At 42.0% G+C, this 19,215-nt stretch overlaps 1 protein-coding gene across 2 annotated transcripts in view; it reads left to right on the top strand.

Annotated features, from left to right (window-relative positions):
• The first annotated feature begins 435 nt into the window (after positions 1-435).
• The window catches only part of LOC121582523 (tight junction protein ZO-2), a 54,934-nt gene continuing 36,154 nt past the window's right edge, over positions 436-19,215 (top strand). The window contains exons 1-2 of one of the 2 annotated variants that reach the window (XM_041898384.2): positions 436-602; positions 17,841-17,979. The gene's annotated coding sequence lies outside the window, so the exon portion shown is untranslated. Of the gene's footprint in view, positions 603-2,239; positions 2,356-17,840; positions 17,980-19,215 lie in introns of those variants that run through there. The other variant, XM_041898385.2, reaches the window with a different exon arrangement.

The following is a 19,215-nucleotide window of genomic DNA, read 5'->3' as shown; positions in this document are numbered from 1 at the left end:
TTTTATGTTCCACTTCCCAAGTATGATTCATACAGTTTTAGTGTGGATTACTTTGAATTCAAAGGAGTGAGTAGTAGAGATGAGCGATTAGGCTTTGCCTCACCTCACAAATATTCATGAGCTGACATTGTTTCTGTACAATTCACTGGAGAGCGTGGACATCCTAACGAAAAGTGGGCTATAAGTAAACATTTGTGGTGTGACTCATGCCCTTGGTCGAAACTAGGGTGTAATCATTACTCCAAACACGAAAACTAGCGTTTCTATTGGTCAGGTTCAGCAAAACAGGGCGGGACCTACGTGAATCTGTCCAATAGAAACGCTAGTTTTCGTTGCAAACGTTTTGCAACTGTTTGGTGTAATGACTTACACCCCTGAACTCACCCACCTACGCTCACGTGGTAGTTTACGGCATGTGCGACTCACCTGCAGTTTAAAGGCCACGCCCATACCTGCAGAAACCAGGAAATGTTAAGTTTTGATAGAAGTCGAATTGCTTAGTTTGTTACTTCAAAACGCACATTCTGTTGGTGGACTATCATATTCGGTATTTAATTGTGCATTTCCATAGCAAACTTCCAAATACCCAGAACTTCCATTAGGTAAGTCAAACTTGTGTCGAACATCGAAACTGACATGTCCTTTTGTAACCTAGCTAGCCTACTGTCGGCTTGCTTCTTTTGCCTTATTTGGGCATTGACCATTCTTCGCAGTAGCCTCTGTTGCGCTTATTCAGTTGCCTTCTCATGTGCTTTAATTCATAAGAAAAACAAAGCTTCTGAAAATAGAGTACAATTATAACTGACGAGGCTTGGGCGGCTTCAGTGTTTGTCCTTTGTAGCCCACAGCGAAGTGCTGTTCGGTTACAATAAAGTTACGATTTGGCCTACATTCTGAGGCCTCAATGTTGTTGATCCCTCCTTTGGTTGGTTCCCATTTCTATTTGTTCATGTCTAATAGTTGATGTATTTATCCACTCTTGCTTTTCTGTTTGGGCAACCAAAACCTATTTAATGGGACTTGCAAAAGTCCACTTTAAATCATGTATAACTTATTTATGAGTTTTTAGGGGTTCACAACAAAGCTGTGAAACCTATTGTTATTGTCAGATTATTTTTGTCGTTGTTGACATGGTCAAATAACTCAAGCATAGATTGGTAACTTTTTTTAAATAATTTGGCACACATTATCTAGAGGACATGAGTAACTCTGGTAAAAAAAATAATGGCACTGATATAGGTGGCGCTGTTATAAGCAGTCTTACTTAAACCCTCAACGTGAAACTTTGTATGTAGGTGTCTTTCCTCATGCTGAACAAATTTCCCAAATATTTTGCCCATAAGGTCCGTCAACATACACTTTCCTGTTTTTTTCCGAAGATGGCGGCGAGTGCAGACGCGATGTTATCTTGCTCCGAGTAACTGTAACGTTCATCCTTCTCAAATGTACTTAAATGCAAAACCCAGTTTATAGTAAACACAACAGAGAACAACGCTCAGTAGACCGCTAATTTGATCTGAAACTTGGCAAAAAAAGTGCTTAAGAGCAAAGGGAGGAGAAGGCAGTTGCAAGCTGACCACTCATACACCAGAGAGAAACCGCCACCTGACTCCTCAGGAGAAGAAATTGAGGAATCTGGACATTCGGTTGATTCAGAAACTCCTGCCAATAGTCCTGCAACCAAAATGGCACAGAAAGAATAGTCTTTGCGCGAACTCAAGGTCAACATAATCGATGCTGTCACTGCAAAGATAAACGAAAGAGCCGATGGTCTGGAGAAAATGATACGCGAAAACACATCAAAAACCGTTGACCTCAAGACCTCTCTGAATCATGCATACGAGAGTATAGAAGAGCTTAAACGTGCAACGTCTGATAAATGCACTGCACAGGAGAAGACCATCGCAAACATGCAAGAGCACTTGTCGGAAGCATAGCGATACCAGAGAAGGTGGGGGCTACGGCTTTACGTTGTCCCCGAGGACCAGGGTGAGAATGTGAAGCGCATAGTAGGTGACATCTGTAACTGTGTGGCTTTGGACTTCCCAGAAGGATATATGGCTGTGGATGTCGCTCATCGTATTGGGAAGAAGCAAGATGCCATCGGCAGCCGCTCGATCATCATCCAGTTCGCTTTCCGCACAACGAGAGATGCAGTTTAGAAGAAAGCAAAGGAAAGCGCCTTTATGAAAGAGAGAATTTAGATTCGGTGAGGACCTGACTGCAGCAGACAAGGCAGCAAAGGCAAAGTTGTGGCCTCTCGTCCAACAGGCCCGAAATCAAGGAAGGGGTGCATACCTTTTCGCCGACGGAAAATACATTCGAACGGGTTGATTTGCTCGGCCGGCTTACAAGGTAGTCCATTCCCCACAACAAACTGACCGTTCTAGTTTTGACTGTAAAGCAGATCTTGTATTCGTTCAAGAAACACATTCATGCAAAGAGGATTATAATTTTTGGGAAAATCAGTGGGGCAGTGACATTTTCTTGGCCCACGGGACTAATCATTCAGCTGGGGTTGCAATTCTAGCACACAATTTCAAAGGGACATTTTGGTTTACTCAAATAGACACCAATGGACATTGGCTAGTAGCGGTCATCAACCACATGGACAGATTATTTGTGTTGTGTAATGTGTATGGATAGTGTTCTAGTCCTCCAAATAACTTACTTCTAGACGAAATTGAGGGAATTCTTAAAAGTCTAATGAGAAAATATCCATCCAGTCATATCTAGTTGGTGAGGATTTTAACATGGTGTATTATAATGAGACTGATAGATTGCCCCATAGGCCTAACATTGGTGTGAACAAATTGGCGAATTTCTGCCAAAGCCAGGTCTTAATTGACATATGGAGAGTTAAAAACCCTGGAGAGAAACAGTACACATGGAGTAATAGAGATCGTTCACTACAATCAAGAATTGACTTGTGGGTGATAACCTCAAGTCTTGAGCCCAACACTGTAGAGGTAAAAATACTGCCTGCAGTCCTGACGGATCATAAAGTAATATGGCTGACTGTGAGAATGTGCAGTAATGATAAGGCAGTGGTCTAAGGCACTGCATCGCAGTGCTAGCTGTGCCACTAGAGATCCTGGTTCGAATCCAGGCTCTGTCGTAGCCGGCCGCGACCGGGAGACCCATGGGGCGGCGCACAATTGGCCCAGCGTCGTCCAGGGTATGGGAGGGAATGGCCGGCAGGGATGTAGCTCAGTTGGTAGAGCATGGCGTTTGCAACGCCAGGGTAGTGGGTTTGATTCCCACGGGGGGCCAGTATGAAAAAAAAAATCATGAAAAAAAAGAAGAAAAAATAATCACTCACTAACTGTAAATCGCTCTGGATTAGAGCGTCTGCTAAATGACTAAAATGTAAATGTAAATACTCTGGTGGTTATTGGAAATTTAATAACTCACTGTTATTGCATGATGATAAAAAAAAAGTGATTAAGACGTAATTTCTGTTTACTGGAATTTAGCTACCTATAATGCACAATATGGGAAATATTCGGAACTGCTGAAATTTAAAATCCGCTCAGCCTGTATTACTTACGGGAAACGGCTTGCTTTACGAAGGAGATGTGAGGTAGCTGAGCTCTCTAAGAAAATTGATATCACAGAGATTGAGCATCTTGATCTTAATGAAAAAGCTAAATTGAATGATTTACAGAATCAACTAGATACAATTTTATGAGGAAAAGGCTAGAGGAGCCTTCATAAGATCCAGAAAACAATGGCTTGAAAAAGGCAAATAGAACAGTAAATACTTTTTTAATTAGGAGGAGAGGGGAACTCCACACACTTCGGAAACTTAAGATTAATGGGGTAACCTCTGAGGATAGAGAGTTGTTATCAGACTTTACCTCTAAGTTTTGTGAGAATCTTTACTCCTTAGATAAGTTTGAGTGACTCTAAGGATTGCCTTGATTCTATAGAGAATGTTAACTCTGTTAGTGAAGAATTCAATCGGTCTTGTTGTGAAGATTTATCCATTATGGACATCCAATATGGGGTTGCTCAATTAAAAAATAACAAGTCTCCAGGTTGTGATGGGTTAACCTCTAAATTTTACAAAACCTTCTCTGAAGAAATAGCACAATTCTTACTTGAAACCTTTTTAAAGAGGCTATAAAGAAGGGAGAACTACGTGCCTTTCTGAAACAAGGGGTTATTACTTTTATACCTAAACCACATTTACATTTTAGTAACTCACTCTAGTGGCACAGCTAGCACACTGATATAAATACTATGCATGCCAGTCTCTCTTGGCTAAGAGTTGAGGAGAGACTGACTGCATCACTTCTTCTTTTTATAAGGAACATTGTGTTGAAAATCCCAAATTGTTTGCATAGTCAACTTACACACACAGCTCTGACACACACTTACTCCACCAGACATGCCACCAGGGGTCTTTTCACAGTCCCTAAATTCAAGAAAGCGTACACTATTATATAGAGCCATTATTACATGGAACTCCGTTCCATCTCATATTGCTCAAATAAACAGCAAACCTGGTTTCAAAAAACAGATAAAGCAACACCTCATGGCACAACGCCTCTCCCCTATTTGACCTAGATAGTTTGTGTGTATGTATTGATATGTAGGCTACATGTGCCTTTACATTTTTTAAATGTAGTTCTGTCCTTGAGCTGTTCTTGTCTATTAATGTTATGTATTATTTCAGGTTTTGTGTGGACCCCAGGAAGAGTAGCGACTGCTTTTGCAACAGCTAATGGGGATCCTAATAAAATACAAAAAATACCATACAATACCCCATAATGACAAAGCAAATATAGGTTTTTAGAAATGTCTGCATTTACATAAGTATTCAGACCCTTCACTCAATACTTTGTTGAAGCACCTTTGGCAGCGATTACAGCCTCGAGTCTTAGGTATGATGCAACAAGCTTGGCACACCTGTATTTGAGGAGTTTCTCCCATTTCAGATCATCTCAAGCTCTGTCAGGTTGGATGGGGAGCGTCGCTGCACAGCTATTTTCAGGTCTCTCCAGAGATGTTAGATCGGGTTCAAGTCCGGGCTCTGGCTGGGCCACTCAAGGACATTGAGACTTGTCCCGAAGCCACTCCTGCGTTGTCTTGGCTTTGTGCTTAGGGTCGTTGTCCTGTTGGAAGGTGAACCTTCGCCCCATTCTGAGGTCCTGAGCTTTCTGGATCAGGTTTACAACATGGATCTCTCTGTACTTTTCTCCGTTCATCTTTCTCTAAATCCTGACTAGTCTCCCAGACCCTGCCGCTGAAAAGCATCCCCACAGCATGATGCTGCCACCACCATGCTTCACCGTAGGGATGGTGCCAGGTTTCCTCCAGACGTGACGCTTGGCATTCAGGCCTAAGAGTTAAAACTTGGTTTCATCAGACCAGAGAATCTTGTTTCTCATGGTCTGCGAGTCTTTAGGCACCTTTTGGCAAACTCCAAGCCGGCTGTCATGTTTATTTTACTGAGGAGTGGCTTCGTCTGGCCACTCTACCATAAAGGACTGATTTGATGTAGTGCTGCAGAGATGGTTGTCCTTCTGGAAAGTTCTCAAATCTCCACAGAGGAACTCTGGAGCTCTGTCAGAGTGACCATCGGGTTCTTTGTCACCTCCCTGACCAAGGTCCTTCTCCCCCAGTTGCTCAGTTTGGCCAGGCGGCCAGCTCTAGGAAGTGTCTTGGTGGTTCCAAACATCTTCCATTTAAGAATGATGGAGGCCACTGTGTTCTTGGGGACCTTCAATGCTGCAGGAATCTTTTGGTACCCTTCCCCAGATCTGTGCCTCGACACAATCCTATCTCGGAGCTCTACGGACAATTCCTTCGACCTCAAGGCTTGGTTTTTGCTCTGACATGCACTGTTCCTACGTGTGTGTGTGTGTGTGTGGGAAACATCTCAAGGATGATCAATGGAAACAGGATGCACCTGAGCTCAATTTTGAGTCTCATAGCAAAGGGTCTGAATATTTATGTAAATAAGGTATTTCTGTTTTTTATTTAATACATTTGCAAAAATGTCTATAACCTGTTTTCGCTTTGTCAATATGGGTTATTGTGTGTAGATTGAGGTAAACAATGTTATTCTATTTTAGAGTAAGGCTGTAACGTAACAAAGTGGAAAGTCAAGGGTTCTGAATACTTTCCGAATGCACTGTATATATGGATGATTTATAAAGCTAGGCACATTTTAACAGTTAGGCTATTGATTATAGACCTAATTAAGTTGGGGTTTTCTCTCTCCTCACTTTTCTTAGACTAAGGCAAGGGCTGTTTTCTCTTCTCTCTCCATTTCTGCCTCCACTGCATTATCAGTGTTTATTTGTCCTTATTAAGCATTTAACAATTGAATTAAAACATTGAACTTAAACCCTGTACAAATTAAACCCTCAAAAAATTATACAGCTGCACTATCGAGAACATCCTGACCGGTTGCATCACCGCCTGGTGTGGCAACTGCTTGGCCTCCGACCGCAAGGCACTACAGAGGGTAGTGCGTACGGCCCAGTACATCACTGGGGCCAAGCTTCCTGCCATCCAGGACCTCTATACCAGGCGGTGTCAGAGGAAGGCCCTCAAAATTGTCAAAGATTCCAGCCACCCTAGTCATAGACTGTTCTCTCTGCTACCGCACGGCAAGCGGTACCGGAGTGCCAAGTCTAGGTCCAAAAGACTTCTCAACAGCTTCTACCCCCAAGCCATAAGACTCCTGAACAGCTAATCATGGCTACCCGGACTATTTGCACTGCCCCCCCCACCCCATCCTATTTACGCTGCTGCTACTCTGTTAATGATTTATGCATAGTCACTTTAACTCTACCCACATGTACATATTACTTCAACTACCTCAACTAGCCGGTGCCCCCGCACATTGACTCTGCACCGGTACCCCCCTGTATATATAGCCTCCCTACTGTTATTTTATTTTACTTCTGCTCTTTTTTTCTCAACACTTTTTTTGTTGTTTTACTTTTTTTATTTTTTATAAATGCACTGTTGGTTAAGGGCTGTAAGTAAGCATTTCACTGTAATGTCTGCACCTGTTGTATTCGGCGCATGTGACCAATAAAATTTGATTTGATTTGAAATCATGGATCTTGTTGATTTTGGGAAAATGCACTGTAAGTGTAATAACTATGCCTACATTTCATTATGTTTCGCCGTGAAAACAGTTCTCATGGGCACACAAATCCAAAATAATGTATGCCTATGCCATTGCAAAATCGAATGCTTCTGAGTCCACTATAAGCCTATTGTCATTTAACGTATACTTGTTGGATTGGCTGGGCATTGGTGTCTAGCTGTAGGCTAGTTGTCAAGTGACATTGTCGACCATCATCAGGTAATCCAGGAAAGAAAACAAATATTGATAGAAAAGAATAAAGCTAAATAAATGGTCTACTACTTCTGGCCACGTATGGCAATTAGAACACCAGTACCCGGGCGCACCTGAAAAACTAAGCAATGAGCACTCTAAACAGCTGACTGACAAAAGCAAACCATGCTGAATCAACGGATGAATCAAATTTATTATTAATTATTTAGGGGAGCTAACATCTCATTCAGGGGAACTGAGCTCCCCCGTATTTCGCCATCCAATCGCATAATTTGTACAACAGGTACATTTGGACACCAGAGGCAGATTGTTAAACCATCCAACTGCTTGGTTTAATTTGTTACTCATGATCTAAGTGGAGAATGCCATTTTATATTTTTTGCATGATGCTTCCTTGACGAGGTTACTGATGTCATACAAAATTCAACAGCGGTTACGAATATAATAATATATTACCAAATTGCAAGTTCTTGATCATCAATTTAACACACCTCCATGTACTTTCACTGAAAAAGGTTGGATTAGGGTCCTGCGGTGCTTGAGGCGTCACGACAGATCCGGGCTCGATCCCGGGCTGTGTCGCAGCCGGCCCCGACCGGGAGACGACGCACAATTGGCCCAGCGTCGTCCGGGTTAGGGGAGGGTTTGGCTGGCCGGGATGTCCTTGTCCCATCGTGCTCTAGCGACTCCTGTGGTGGGCCAGGCGCATGCACGCTGATACGGTCGCCAGTTGTACAGTGTTTCCTCCGACACATTGGTGTGGCTGACTTCCGGGTTAAGTGAGCAGTGTGTCAAGAAGCAGTGCGGCTTGGCAGGGTCGTGTTTCAAGGGACGCATGGTTTTCGACCTTCGCCTCTCACGAGTCCGAACGGGAGTTGCAGCGATGGGACTAGACTGTAACTACGAAATTGGGGAGAAAAATTTGTAATTTTTCATTCAGACATAATAAAAGTCAAAGGTCATTACTCTCATGGTGTTGTCAAATAGCAGTAATTGCCTATCCCCACTAAAGCAGGGATGGGCAACATTGATTGGGGTGGGTGTTACAGGTTTTGGTTTTTCCATTTATGTTTTGAGGTTTGACTTTAGCACGTAGGGTGCACCGATTTAGTGTCACCTGTGCTGATTACCAACTTGTTAGTGGGAAGGTGTTTCACCTTTGCTGGTCCAGTGCTCCAGTGGTATTGATAGATGTGGAGGGTTAACTCCTTTAGTTGGCTCCCTATTTTGATTTCTAGACAAAAAAGAAAGTAGCAGTGGGGGCCACAATCTGAATTCATCACGAGGGGATGCAAAACTGCTGATACACAACCAAATTTAGAAATGGCACCTTGTGTATTCAACTATTCTAACTTGCAACAGTAAGTTGGGACCCCGACGGCTAAGTGCTGTTCTTATGCACGACGCAACGAGGAGTGCCTGGATACAGCCCTTAGCCGTGGTATATTGGCCAAATACCACAAACACCCGAGGTGCCTTATTGCTATTATAAACTGGTTACAAACGTCATTACAAATAAATATTTTGTCATACCCGTGGTATACGGTCTGATCTACCACGGCTTTCAACCAATCAGCATTCAGGACTCGAATCACCCAGTTGAGAGAGAGAGATGTATATAAGACAGACAGACTAAGTCGGAAGTTTACATACACTTAGGTTGGAGTTATTAAAACTAGTTTTTCAACCACTCCACAAATGTCTTGTTAACAAACTATAGTTTTGGCAAGTCGGTTAGGACATCTACTTTGTGCATGACACAAGTAATTGTTTAGACAGATTATTTCACTTATAATTCACTGTATCACAATTCCAGTGGGTCAGACGTTTAAAGGCACAGTCAACTTAGTGTATGTAAACAGCTTGGAAAATTCCAGAAAATGATGTCATGGCTTTAGAAGCTTCTGATAGGCTAATTGACATCATTTGAGTCAATTGGAGGTGTACCTGTGGATGTATTCCAAGGCCTACCTTCAAACTCAGTGCCTCTTTGCTTGACATCATGGGAAAATTAAAAGAAATCAGCCAAGACCTCAGACAAAAAATTGTAGACCTCCACAAGTCGTGTTCATCCTTGGGAGCAATTTCCAAATGCCTGAAGGTACCACGTTCATCTGTACAAACAATAATATGCAAGTATAAACACCATGGGACCACGCAGCCATCATACCGCTCAGGAAGGAGACGCGTTCTGTCTCCTAGAGATTAATGTACTTTGGTGCAAATAATTCCCAGAACAACAGCAAAGGACCTTGTGAAGATGCTGGAGGAAACAGGTACAAAAGTATCTATATCCACAGTAAAACGAGTCCTATGTCGACATAACCTGAAAGGCCGCTCAGCAAGGAAGAAGCCACTGCTCCAAAACCGCCATTAAAAAAGACAGACTATGGTTTGCAACTGCACATGGGGACAAAGATCATACTTTTTGGAGAAATGTCCTCTGGTCTGATGAAACAAAAATAGAACTGTTTGGCCATAATAACCATCGTTATGTTTGGAGGAAAACGGGGGCAGCTTGCAAGCCGAAGAACACCATCCCAACGTGAAGCATGGAGGTGGCAGCATCATGCTGTGGGGGTGCTTTGCTGCAGGAGGGACTGGTGCACTTTTACAAAATAGATGGCATCATGAGGAAGGAAAATTATGTGGATATATTGAAGCAACATCTCAAGACATCAGTCAGGAAGTTAAAGCTTGGTCGCAAATGGGTCTTCCAAATGGACAATGACCCCAAGCACACTTCCAAAGTTGTGGCAAAATGGCTTAAGGACAACAAAGTCAAGGTATTGGAGTGGCCATCACAAAGCCCTGACCTCAATCCGATAGAACATTTGTGGGCAGAACTGAAAAAGCGTGTGCGAGCAAGGAGGCCTACAAACCTGACTCAGTGGGCCAAAATTCACCCAACTTATTGTGGGAAGCTTGTGGAAGGCTACCCAAAACGTTTGACCCAAGTTAAACAATTTAAAGGCAATGCTACCAAATACTAATTGAGTATATGTAAACTTCTGAGCCACTGGGAATGTGATGAAAGAAATAAAAGCTGAAATAAATAATTCTCTCTACTATTATTCTGACGTTTCACATTCTTAAAATAAAGTGGTGATCCTAACTGACCTAAGACAGGGAATTTTTACTAGGATTAAATGTCAGGAATTGTGAAAAACTGAGTTTAAATGTATTTGGCTAAGGTGTATGTAAACTTCAACTGTGTAATATATAGCACACACTTTTTCAGTTCTGCACACAAATATTCTATAGAATTGAGGTCAGGGCTTTGTGATGGCTACTCCAATACCTTGACTTTGTTGTCCTTTAACATTTACATTTTAGTCATTTAGCAGACTCTCTTATCCAGAGCGACTTACATGAGCAATTAGGGTTAAGTGCCTTGCTTAAGGGCACATCGACAGACTTTTCACCTAGTCGGCTCAGGGATTAGAACCAGCAACCTTTCGGTTACTGGCACAACGCTCTTACCCACTAAGCTACCTGCCGCCCATTTTGCCACAACAATGGAAGTATGCTTGGGGTCATTGGTCACAAATGGTCTTCCAAATGGACAATCTTTAACTTCCTGACTGATGTCTTGAGATGTTGCTTCAATATATCCACATAATTTTCCTTCCTCATGATGCCATCTATTTTGTAAAAGTGCACCAGTCCCTCCTGCAGCAAAGCACCCCCACAGCATGATGCTGCCACCCCCACGGTTGGGATGGTGTTCTTCGGCTTGCAAGCCATCCGCTTTTTCCTCCAAACATAACAATGGTCATTATGGCCAAACAGCTCTATTTTTGTTTAATCAGACCAGAGGACATTTCTCCAAAAAGTACAATCTTTGTCCCCATGTGCAGTTGCAAACCATACTCTGGCTTTTTTATGGCGGGTTTGGAGCAGTGGCTTCTTCCTTGCTGAGCGGCCTTTCAGGTTATGTCGACATAGGACTCGTTTTACTGTGGATGTAGCTACTTTTGTACCTGTTTCCTCCAGCATCTTCACAAGGTCCTTTGCTGTTGTTCTGGGATTGATTTGCACTTTTCGCACCAAAGTACGTTCATCTCTAGGAGACAGAACGCGTCTCCTTCCTGAGCGGTATGACGGCTGCGTGGTCCCATGGTGTTTATATTTACGTACTATTGTTTGTACAGATGAACGTGGTACCTTCAGGTGTTTGGAAATTGCTCCCAAGGATGAACCAGACTTGTGGAGGTCTACACATTTTTTGCTGAGGTCTTGTCTGATTTCATTTTGATTTTCCCATGATGTCAAGCAAAGAGGCACGGAGTTTGAAGGTAGGCCTTGAAATACATCCACAGGTACACCTCCAATTGACTCAAATGATGTCAATTAGCCTTTCAGAAGCTTCTAAAGCCATGACATCATTTTCTGGAATTTTCCAAGCTGTTTAAAGGCACAGTCAACTTAGCGTATGTAAACTTCTGACCCACTGGAATTGTGATACAGTGAATTATAAGTGAAATAATCTGTCTGTAAACAATTGTTGGAAAAATTACTTGTGTCATGCACAAAGTAGATGTCCTAACCGACTTGCCAAAACTATAGTTTGTTAACAAGAAATTTGTGGAGTGGTTGAAACTAGTTTTAATGACTCCAACCTAAGTGTATATAAACTTCCGACTTCTTCAACTGTATATACACACTACCAGTCAAAAGTTTGGACACAACTACTCATTTCAAGGTTTTTCTTTATTTTTACTATTTTCTACATTGTAGAATAATAGTGAAGACATCCGAACTATGAAATAACACATGGAATCATGTAGTAACCAAAATAGTGGTAAACAAATCAAAATATATTTTATATTTGAGATTCTTCAAATAGCCACCCCTTGCCTTGATGACAGCTTTGCACACTCTTGCCCCTACTTTTTTTTTTTTAAAGGTACGGTATCTCTGACCAACAGATGCATATCTGTATTCCCAGTCATGTGAAATCCATAGATTAGGGCCTAAAGAATTTATTTCAATTGACTGATTTCCTTATATGAACCATAACTCTGTAAAATCTCTGAAATTGTTGCATGTTGTGTTTATTTTTGTTCAGTGTATTTCCACACTGAGGTTGGAATAATATTGTGAAAATGATAATGCCCTTTTAGTGTAAGAAGTGTTTGAAAGACCGCCTGAAATTTCAGCCTGTTTTGGTGGGATGGAATTTTGGCCTGCCTGCTAAATTAGATAATAGACCAATAAGAAAAAGTATTTCTAAACCTGTCAATAACAGCTAGTTTTCAGTTTTCCCTTCCCCACTCAGACCACTCCCAGACAGTCCTAGCAAAATTCTTGCTTGAGAAATTGCTCTTTGCTAAGAAGTTTGTTTTAAATTAAACTGTTCAAACTATCACAGTAAGGTACTTAATTGTTACCAGAAATTATTTTGATATTGAGATTTTAAACACCTGCATTGGACTAGGGCCCTAGAAAATCTGCGTTGCAGCGAAAGCAGATGAAATCATGGAATTCAGATATTAAAACGGAATTCAACTATATTAAATGTATTGAACTTATTTGTGAGTGACATGGCTCTCCGTCTGGCATACTGTATGCATTCCAGAGGGACATTGCATAATCAAGTGAAAGCCGTTTTGATCAAAATACAACAATACTGCAAGTGGTGATTGGTGAGAGACAGTGTTGCAATGAAACCGACTGCTTATGTAAAGCCATAAAGACAACCAAAACATGACATAAAAACAACTCGCAAACAGACTGGCTACCGATTTTAGAAACCACTAATAGTATAGAAGGTACTCAGTTAAGGGATATTATTTTTGTCCACTGCATTTGGATTATCCCACTCACAGACAGTCTAGATATTTTGTTTAGAACCAAAATCCGCATTCATCCATGTTAATTTTGCATCCATTTTGAAGCATCTTTTATCCTTTTCTCTTATCTGAGCATGTGGCACTCACACTTGTGGTAGGCATTCAGATGTGGGTATTTAGTATTTTATAATGATCCCCATTAGCTGCTGCCAAGGCAGCCGCTACTCTTCCTGGGGTCCAAACAGATGATCTTTTTTTATATTGAGGTTGGTTTGAGTACTTTGCTGGCTTCTGATATTCATTCATCTCATTGTTATTTTTTTAAACATGCAGAATAGGTGCTGTGACTAAAATGCTAACTAGTATAAATAAATGTAGCAACCCAAACACCCATCACCACGAGACTTTGCATCACAATGCTCTGGTCAAATTGCATCACTTTGCAGCTGAGGAGATTAGCTGTTTTGATTTCAGGGAAATGTTATTTGATGTAAAACATATTCTTATTCTCAGTCCCCCTGTTGTGGTGTCACTGCTTTTCAAATGTCCATAAAGGCTTATCTTAAACCACTTTAATGTTGAATTCAGTGATTACATCATGTAGAACACATATTGTGATATTTGGGACAGCATGGTGGAGGGTTGTGTGTGTGTATGTGTGTGTGTGTGTGGTAATGTGCCGTGACACGGGTCCAGCTGGTGAGATTTACAGTCACAGGATTAATGCTTTTGTTCTGCTGACATCCACGCTTGGCAAGAGAAGTGAGACACTTGTGCGCATGTGCCACTGATTACATGGATTAATACTAGAAATGTATTTGAGATTACTATAAAGTATTTGATTCTATGGGACCATGCCTTATTTATGAAGATGTTGTTCTGGGAGATAGTGAGGGTTTTAGATTAGAATTCTAGTCATTAGTCCGCACAGTGGAAGCATCCTACATGCTCTTTGTCCCCTATGCCCTTTAGGCTGTGCCTGCTGCCTGGATGATGCACAATGCATTGTCATTAAGTATTTCATTCTGTAGTGTTTTTGTTACCTAACTCGGTATAAATAGAGGCTGTAATTTATGGGCTTGCTGCTGGTTTGGGGCCCTTCGAGTGCTCAGGGATTTATGTGCCCTGCTCTTTGGCAGTGAAATCTCCTGCTCTCATGGCCCTGCCATCCAGAGAGCAGTAATCCAGATGTGCAAACTGCTGGAATATAATTCCTGTCCAGAGGTTTGTATTGGCTGGCAGCTCCCCAGCTGCATTTATTTATTTCCCTCACAGGACATGGCTGCATGCTGTCAGTGGGTGACAGGGGATGTGAATGAAGAAGTGAATGGTGTGCTAGATGGAGTTTTCATTAGTGTAATGTTTAGAGATCTCCAGAATTATGTAAGAGTGACGCGCTGTCATCTATCCCCTCTGGGCCTGCCCACTGCCCATAGCATGGCTGTTGTCCATTTTCGTTTCTCTGAGGGGAAAAAACATTTCAGAGCCGACGGTAGGGGACACAGGGCTCGTGATCGCGAACGTAGTAGCAAGTGGGCAGGGCTCAGTGGGTTCAGTATAGTGTGTGTGTGTGTGATGGCAGTGAGCACAGTGGTGGCAGACAGGGTTGGAAGTCAGGGCTGCCTTTTTAGAATATTGCGGAGGGAAGTGAGATGTTAGTGGAGCCGTTGTGAGTAGCATGGAGTGAATATAATGCAGTTGTAAGTGGAGAAACAGCTGAGGGCTCAAATATGAAGTTTAAGAAGTTCATTACCATCATGCAGGCGGCCATGGGGATCGTCCCCCTCAACAAACGAGAGCTCCTACCACCTGGGAGGAAACTATGGAGACCCCCAGGGTGAGTTAAGCAGAGGTGTGCATATGAGCTTGTATGCATGAAATGAATGTTTGTCAACTGTCTGTATGTAGCGTTTGGTGTATTCAAGTACAAGCATCTACTGTACCTCTACAATATTTTAATCCTTTGCACAAGTATTCAAAATGCGTGTCAACATTTTGCAAATGTCGCTAAGCGAATCACAACCATGATTTGTAATGTATATTTCTGCTTTGCTCACCAGATGGTACTAGCCTACATGCTACAGCATGAGCATGTCTGTTGTCATTAGTTACTGCTCAGGTCATAGATGCTGCACTTTGATTGTGACTCTGCTATAGGAGCACAGCAGATGAATGAATGTAGCAGAGATCCTTCCTGTGAGTAGCATGGCTCTCCTTAGCTGGACCAGTCCGGCACACAGTCACTCACTGGATCCATTATCAGATCCACTATGGAACCATTCTTTAGTCCATGGACACTACTGTAAATATGGTTGCAAATATAATTTACTAAGTTGTCAAGGAAGGTTTTTGTGTTTGCGTGTTTATACAGTGGGGGAAAAAAGTATTTAGTCAGCCACCAATTGTGCAAGTTCTCCCACTTAAAAAGATGAGGGAGGCCTGTAATTTTCATCATAGGTACACGTCAACTATGACAGACAAAATTAGATTTTTTTTTCTCCAGAAAATCACATTGTAGGATTTTTAATGAATTTATTTGCAAATGATGGTGGAAAATAAGTATTTGGTCAATAACAAACAAGCAAGATTTCTGGCTCTCACAGACCTGTAACTTCTTCTTTAAGAGGCTCCTCTGTCCTCCACTCGTTACCTGTATTAATGGCACCTGTTTGAACTTGTTATCAGTATAAAAGACACCTGTCCACAACCTCAAACAGTCACACTCCAAACTCCACTATGGCCAAGACCAAAGAGCTGTCAAAGGACACCAGAAACAAAATTGTAGACCTGCACCAGGCTGGGAAGACTGAATCTGCAATAGGTAAGCAGCTTGGTTTGAAGAAATCAACTGTGGGAGCAATTATTAGGAAATGGAAGACATACAAGACCACTGATAATCTCCCTCGATCTGGGGCTCCACGCAAGATCTCACCCCGTGGGGTCAAAATGATCACAAGAACGGTGAGCAAAAATCCCAGAACCACACGGGGGGACCTAGTGAATGACCTGCAGAGAGCTGGGACCAAAGTAACAAAGCCTACCATCAGTAACACACTACGCCGCCAGGGACTCAAATCCTGCAGTGCCAGACGTGTCCCCCTGCTTAAGCCAGTACATGTCCAGGCCCGTCTGAAGTTTGCTAGAGTGCATTTGGATGATCCAGAAGAGGATTGGGAGAATGTCATATTGTCAGATGAAACCAAAATATAACTTTTTGGTAAAAACTCAACTCGTTGTGTTTGGAGGACAAAGAATGCTGAGTTGCATCCAAAGAACACCATACCTACTGTGAAGCATGGGGGTGGAAACATCATGCTTTGGGGATGTTTTTCTGCAAAGGGACCAGGACGACTGATCCGTGTAAAGGAAAGAATGAATGGGGCCATGTATCGTGAGATTTTGAGTGAAAACCTCCTTCCTTCAGCAAGGGCATTGAAGATGAAATGTGGCTGGGTCTTTCAGCATGACAATGATCCCAAACACACCGCCCGGGCAACGAAGGAGTGGCTTCGTAAGAAGCATTTCAAGGTCCTGGAGTGGCCTAGCCAGTCTCCAGATCTCAACCCCATAGAAAATCTTTGGAGGGAGTTGAAAGTCTGTGTTGCCCAGCGACAGCCCCAAAACATCACTGCTCTAGAGGAGCTCTGCATGGAGGAATGGGCCAAAATACCAGCAACAGTGTGAAAACCTTGTGAAGACTTACAGAAAACGTTTGACCTGTGTCATTGCCAACAAATGGTATATAACAAAGTATTGAGAAACTTTTGTTATTGACCAAATACTTATTTTCCACCATAATTTGCAAATAAATTCATAAAAAATCCTACAATGTGATTTTCTGGAGAAAAAAAATCTCAATTTGTCTGTCATAGTTGACGTGTACCTATGATGAAAATTACAGGCCTCTCTCATCTTTTTAAGTGGGAGAACTTGCACAATTGGTGGCTGACTAAATACTTTTTTCCCCCACTGTATTTGTGACCGCTCACCCACTGAGAGGTTTGTGTTGTGGATGAATTATTCAGTATACACAGCATTGCTCTTAGTCATTCTCCCAAGGTACATGAATTCCAGTTTGGACATGAACGTATTCTCAGTTTGGAGATTTTCTAATCGTGTGGGTCTTATGCTGACAGAAGCTTGTCTATCGCTTCCCTGCACAGCTAAACATGGCTAGGGTATGGGATTGGGGAGTTCGTTGGAAAGGTAAAGTCAAACAACACAAGCTGAGCATTTGGTCAAAGATCACAGCAAGGTCAATCACTTATTTATTTATTTATTTATTCCTGTTCTGACATGAGGTCAAATGGCTGCAGAGCAAATGTTTGGCTTAAGTGCAACAGATTACAGCTGCATTGAGGCCTTAAGTGTGTGTGTGTGTGTGTGTGTGTGTGTGTGTTCGCGCACACCTGTCCCTTTTGCGTGTGTTTGTGTTTGTTTGTGTGTATGGTTGTGACCAGGGCCAGGCATTGTTTACTATGCAGTGGACCGTTAAGGATTGGCGTTTGAACCAAAACCTCTCACCGTTTACTGTTTCACTTCAATGGCCCTCAGCATTTTAATTCTCTAATGTGGAATTAAATTAATTTCAGACTGTTTCTACTCTTTTCAGCTGAGATACAGTTTACATAGGTTACCAATTACAATCCCTTATACAAAGTTGAACTCTATTCCTAATGTTGAGTAATGGTTAACTAAAGCCCTGCTGTCTCTCCCAACAGGGACACACCCAGTACTGACCAGTCCAACACTGATCTGTTCAGGTCCAGCTGCTCCTGGGATCGGTTTTACTGGACCAAAGAAGCCCAGTACCTGTGTCTCCGTCGACTCTCTACACCCAGCTACTCTGCTATTCTGAGGGTACCTCATCATTTCTGCCTACTTTGTACATGTATTCTTTACTCATCCTATTCTGCCCGAAGACAGTGTGTGTGGTTGTACATGTGATTTATACGGTGCCATGTTGTGGTCTACTCTGAAAACAGGAAATCCAGAATGGTTTTGGCTATGGTTTAAAAATCAGTTGGAAAATCTCTGCTGGATATCTATTGCCTTGGATTGTCCTTCAGTTGTTCATGTTCCCCATTCACAAAGTGTATGTATCCAAGGCCTTTGTCCCATAGCCCTATTTGGAAGTTGCTGATTCACTCCCCTCCCCCAATGCATATTTAACCAGGAAGATAGGACTCCTCCATAGAAGCAGTTTAAAGAGAACTCGGAGGAAGAGATTCAGGCCAACCATCACAACAGGTATTGTTGTGTTACACTGAACAAAAATATAAACGCAACATGTAAAGTGTTGGTCCCATGTTTCATGAGCTGAAAAAATGATCTCAGAAACGATCGCCACAAGTCTGGCATTGCAAGCGCCATGCTCTACCAACTGAGCCACACGGGACCTGTGTAATGATCATGTGGTTTAATCATCTTCTTGATATGCCACACCTGTCAGGTGGATGGATTATCTTGGCAAAGGAGAAATGCTTACTAACAGGGATGTAAACCAATTTGAGAGAGATACGCTTTTTTGTGCGTATGGAAAATGTCAGATTTTTTGGGGGGTCATGGGACCAACCCTTTACATGTTGTGTTTATATTTTTGTTCAGTGTACTTTGATGCAATGATATGGGGCTACACTTGATGGCTACATAACTTGACAGCTCTGAATCTGATACTGGACTGACACACACACACACACACTGTGACTTGGTAATGGTATCTCACAATTATACTGTTTTATTTGAATGGATATTTTTATTAACATTAACCTCTTAAGGATCGGACCCTTTTTTTCCAATGACATACCCAAATCTAACTGCCTGTAGCTCAGGACCTGAAGCAAAGATATGCATATTCTTGATACCATTTGAAAGGAAACAACACTTTGAAGTTTGTGGAAATGTGAAATTAATGTAGGAGAATATAACACATTAGATCTGGTAAAAGATAACGCAAACAAAAAAACATGTTCAATCATCTTTTAAATGCAAGAGAAAGGCTACAATATAATATTGCAGTTTAGGCGCAATTTAGATTTTGGCCACTAGATGGCAGCAGTGTGTGTGCAAAGTTTCAGATTGATCCAGTGAAGCATT

The sequence above is a fragment of the Coregonus clupeaformis genome, unplaced genomic scaffold (genome assembly GCF_020615455.1).
Source record: "Coregonus clupeaformis isolate EN_2021a unplaced genomic scaffold, ASM2061545v1 scaf0448, whole genome shotgun sequence".
Lineage (NCBI taxonomy): Eukaryota > Metazoa > Chordata > Actinopteri > Salmoniformes > Salmonidae > Coregonus > Coregonus clupeaformis.
This window is presented reverse-complemented; position numbering and strand designations above follow the sequence as displayed.